We start from the raw sequence: 5740 nt of genomic DNA, 5'->3' as shown, positions 1-5740 counted from the left end.
CGGATCTTGGTTTCAGTGGGAGCTAAGATCGTCACAGGCAAGAAATGAATACTCCGGAAACGATGATATTGCCGGAAACGGAAATATGGATCGTATCGGAAATATGAATATTATCCAAGTCGTAGATGTTGCCGGAAACGGAAACATGGTACGTATCGGAAAATATTATTGGAAATGGAAATATTACCAGAATCGGAAATATTACCGGAAACGGAAATATTGTCAGAATCGGAAATATTACCGGAATCGGAAAATAATTCCGGAAACGGAAATATTAAATATTTGTTCGAAACGGAAAATAATTCCGGAATCGGAAATATTAAATATTGTTCGTATCGGAAATAAATTCCGGAACTGGAAATTTAATCGGAAGCGTATCGTACGAATTAGCATCGGACGAGGCCTGCCGGACGAAGGCCCAGCACGAAGCCGGGCCATCGCCCAGCAAGCACGCGCGCCACAAGCCCAGCCAAGGCAGCGCCCAGGCCTACCGCAAGGCAGGCCCAGCGCGCGCCAAGGCCACGGATGCGTGGGCCGCGCTGCGTGGGCTGCTGCTCGCACGCGCATGGGCAGCCCTTGTGGCTGCCGTGTGTGTGTGAGTTTGTGCTCATGCGTGATTCCTAAATCCACAAGAGTTAGTGTATGATTAAATTCCTATTCCTAATTGGATAAATTAATTAAATAGAATTCATGTAGGATTCTAATTTCAATTAATTCGTATCCTACTAGGATTACGATTCCTTTTCCATAACTCTATAAATAAAGGCCTAGGGGTCATTATTTATACACAAGTTTTAAGTATTCAAAACTAAGATTTTTAAGCAGAAAAATCAGCCAATATTCTTGCCTACCTAACCGAAAATATTAGAACCTTAAGGGCGATTCTAGTTGGTCAATCTTAAGGCGGATCCGGACGTGCTGTGGACTATCTACGGAGGGACGACACTTGGAGTCCTAAAGACTTGTTCTTGTTCGGTTCGGGCGCAGCTAGGGAAGGCACGCAACAAAGAGTATGCATCTAAACTATGCTAAATGATTATGTGTAAATAATATGTTTCCTGGCTTTATGGTTTTTCCGCATGATTTATGAACTGTCATATGAATCATAACCTAACAGTGGTATCACGAGCCCCTTATTATTTTCATAATCTAAATTGCATGAACATGGTTAAATATTACAAATTTGCAAGAATTAGAAGGGGTGATTAATTTTCGTAATTGTTAATTAATTGCAAATTGCGTTTATTTAATTATACGTACGCAGTTTTTTCGGCAGTTTCTTCGTTACTCATCCGAATTGAGTGATTTTTGTGTCAATTCCGCATGTAAAATGCATTCTAAAATTTTGACAAAAATAGTATTTTTCTGCCGAACCCAGAATTCTCAAATTCGAAGCCTAACTATGACTTTTCGAAGGTTTTAGTTTTTCGAATGCAAAATTTCGTAAATTTAAGATGTTAAATTAAATATTTGCGATTCTTGTTGATAAATCTTGAATTTTTGATTGACCTACTGCATATGTTTAACAAGTTTGAATGCCTAGTCTTGTTAATTATGCAATCTAATTTGTAATTATGATTAATTTGTTGAAAATTAGAATAATTTAGAATTAATTTGATTTTCATAATTAATTGTAATTTAATTAGAAACCTATGATTAAAAACCACCATAAAAATTGTAAATTTACGATAAATTTTAAATTTTTATGACCTAGACTTGAATCCATAACAATCGGAAATCAATTGGATAATAAATTTTCGATTTTTCGCCCTAAAATTATGAAATTAATAATATTTATTAATTTGTCATTAATTTTAAATATAAATTTTAAATTTTTATGCGATTCGTTCATATAACTTGCACGCACGAAGCAATGGACGCTTCGTGTTACCCTTAAGGGGTGTTGTATAATGCGGGCATGCGACGACGAGCAAGGGAGCTCGTCGCCCGTGCGGCACGAATGCAATGAGCAAGGGCGTAGTGCACGAGCACAAGGCAGCAGCCCTGCCTTGTGTCGTGTGCCACGAGCAATGAACGAATGGGCATGGGCGAAGAGCGAGCCAAGGCAGTCGCGTGTGGGCAGCAAGCGAGCTGCGCCACAACGCGCGCTGCCTCGCACAAGAGCGCGCAGCCTCGCGCGCAGCGAGCGCAAGCTCGCGTGCCACGAGCGCTGCGCCCAGCATTACTCGCGCGCACAGCGCGCGATGTCGCCCGCCCAGCGAGCGATGTCGCGCCCCAGCGAGCGATGGCTCGCGCGCACAGCGAGCGATGTCGCGCGCCCAGCGAGCGATGTCGCGCGCCCAGCGAGCGATGGCTCGCGCGCACAGCGAGCGATGTCGCGCGCCCAGCAAGCGATGTCGCGCGCCCAGCGAGCGATGGCTCGCGCGCCCACCGAGCGATGTCGCGCGCCCAGCGAGCGATGTCGCGCGCGCGCAGCGAGCACCAATGCGTGCGGAGGCTTGCGATAGGGAAGCAGCAGCTATGCGACGAGCGCATGGGCTGCGCGCACATGGCCAGCAATGGCTGTGTGCGTACGGCCCATGGGCGTGCAACGCGTAGGGTGTTTGCGTTACGATTAGATCGTTTTGAATGTTTAATTTGAAGATTTCAGTTCACGTAATTTTAATTGATTTTAAAATTAATAATTTGAATTATTTTCTTGGATTTTAATTTTGAATATTATAATTATAATAAATGTTATTTATTCTAATTATTTTACTAAAATTAAAATCATGAATTAATTTAAATACGACTGAAATTAAATTAAATTTTTGGATTCAATTATAAATTGATATGAGCTTTAAATATTAATTAAATTTGTATGTTTCCGGTTGGACTAGAAATACATTTTTATGTTTAAAATTAGTAAAGCATATGAATTTATTGGTTTAAGTGGGAGCGCTTTTTAGTCATAAACTCTTGATTAGGTCTACAAATCCTTAAGGTTAAAACAACTTGATTAGAATTAATAAGGACTGAATAATTGGTAGATTATTGGTGCCCTTGATTAATTGCTGCAAATGTTTACGTGATGCATAATGTGTTTTACTAACCAGCTATGTGAGCCATTCATGATAATGAATGGGTGAATGGTATATATTGTATATGTACTGTTTTGCAGGTTATGAAGTGACTAGTATGGCCCAAATAGGATAGAAAATATGGTCTGCGTACCATTAATTTGAATGTAATTGGTCTAAAGTACCAAAGTTATTTTTCAATTCAAATATGGTCTGCGAACCATCAAATAGTTGTAATTAGTTATAGCTTATCCTATTTGAAGAAAATGGTGCCTCCCACGGAGATTTTCAAGACGGACTTTGAAGTCAAAGCTTCAAGATGAAGTCGGGCCATACTAGATCACAAATATCTTATGCATGTTTTAAGTTATTTATTGCTTTAAATATGTCTTAAAATGCATGAGATCAAAAGCTTGATTATGTTGCATGATTAAGGATTTTAGTTCACTTAAAATCTAACCAACATAGTAAGAGCCTTAAGTTCCAAACTTAAAAAAAATTGAGTTAAAAGGTGCCATGCCAAAATATGCACTTGCTTGGATATCCTTTACATCAATCTAGTAATAGTTTTCGCTCAGCGAGGTGTTACTTATTGGTCCTAAAGGGGCAAGGTACACAAATAATTGTGAGTACATGTTAGTTTTGGTGAAACTCAACGATATAAGTAAGGAGTCCTTTTATGTCGTGGCAAATTCGATAGGTTTACCTAATAAGTTCTTAGACGTACCTATCAACCAAGAATAGTTTCTAGACTATTAGCAAAAGGCTTTTGCTTACCTAAGATGTTCTAGGATTAAGTCGACAAACTGTGCTTAGTTCTTCAATGATTTTAGGATCTTGGAATCATTTTATTCACACCTGCCGGAACACATAATTTGAATAAAATGCTTAATAAACATTGAATTATGCATGTATGCTAGAATTTAAGTTTATTAAGAGAAACTGTGAATGGTTATTTATTTGTTTATTCTTTTCAATTGTAGTTTTTAATATGGCAAACAACAATCAAAACATCATCATGGGTTCTGAGCTTATGGTCAAGCTGAACCTGACAAATTTTCTTGAATGGGAAGCTAAGCTAGTTGAAATAGTCAAACTCAATGGACTTGAGTATGTACTATCACATCCCACGCCAAGCTACTATGCCAGAGACATGACCCCTGAGAGATTTTACGCCTGGGATGCGGATCTCAAAAGGGTTATGAGTCTCATGCTGAACAATATCCCTGATGATTGGGCTAGAAGGTTTGTAGCCTATGAACCTTTTACGCTCATCAAGAATCTGAGGGATATCTGTCGTGGAAGTACGGAGGACAGGGACCTAAACGTCCATGAGTTGATTGAATCAATGTCTGGTCTAAAGGTTAGTTCTCCCAACAGGTGTTATAGGATGGAAGTCCAAGAAACACATGTTCAGCTCCTTCGCACTAAACAGAGGGTAGGCGTCCCACTGAGGTTCCATGTGGATCTTATGTGTTCATATTTTGATCGCCTAAGTCTACTAGGAACACCAATAAGCGAAAGGATGGCAGTCTCTGTCTTGCTCAATTCACTACACAGTGGGTTTGGTCGCTTCAAGCAACTATACCTAAGTGAACCAAGAGAAGAAACAGTTGCAGAGTTTATTCACCTTGTCAGAAAGGCTGAAATAGTACTGGACTGTGAAGCCAAAGATTTACTCAAGGCTAGAAAGAGACCATTCAAGAAAGGTGGAAAGTCCAAGGGCAATGCTAAATCAAAGCAGGACAAGTCCACATCAAGCTGTCTTTATTGTGATGGAATAGGCCATTACAAAAGAGAATGTCCAAAGCTAAAGGAAGATCAGAAGAACGGAACAGTCGTTCCATCTTCAGGTATTTTCGTTATAGACTGTATACTTGCTAATTCAACTTCTTGGGTATTAGATACAGGTTGTGGCTCACACTTATGTTCCAATCCACAGGGACTAAGAAGAAGTAGAAAGTTAAGCAAGGGTGAAGTCGACCTACGAGTGGGAAATGGAGCACGGATTGCTGCATTAGCTGTAGGAACTTACTATTTGTCGTTGCCCTCCGGGCTAGTTTTGGAACTGGAAGAATGTTTCCATGTTCCAAGTCTTACTAAAAACATCATTTCAGTTTCTTGCTTAGATGCTAAGGGATTTTCCTTTATAATAAAAGACAATAGTTGTTCGTTTTATTTTAAAGAGATGTTTTATGGATCTGCTAGATTAGTCAATGGACTTTATTTATTAGATCACGACAAACAAGTATATAACATAAATACCAAAAAGGCCAAAAAGGATGATTCAGATCTCACCTATCTGTGGCATTGTCGATTAGGCCATATAAACTTGAAACGCTTAGAAAGACTTCAAAGGGAAGGAATTCTAGAACCATTTGACTTAGAGGATTATGGTAAATGCGAATCATGTTTACTTGGCAAAATGACAAAGCAACCTTTCTCTAAAGTTGGAGAAAGAGCAAATGAACTATTGGGTTTAATCCATACAGATGTATGTGGACCAATGAGTACAAATGCTAGAGGTGGTTTCAGCTACTTTATCACTTTCACTGATGACTTCAGTAGGTATGGTTATGTCTACCTAATGAAGCATAAGTCTGAATCCTTTGACAAATTCAAGGAATTTCAGAGTGAAGTAGAGAATCAATTAGGCAAGAAGATTAAGGCACTGCGGTCTGATAGAGGCGGTGAATATCTGAGCTATGAATTTGATGACC

Source organism: Spinacia oleracea, chromosome 6, assembly GCF_020520425.1.
Source record: "Spinacia oleracea cultivar Varoflay chromosome 6, BTI_SOV_V1, whole genome shotgun sequence".
NCBI classification, from domain to species: Eukaryota; Viridiplantae; Streptophyta; class Magnoliopsida; order Caryophyllales; family Amaranthaceae; genus Spinacia; species Spinacia oleracea.
Note: the sequence above shows the minus strand (reverse complement) of the source record.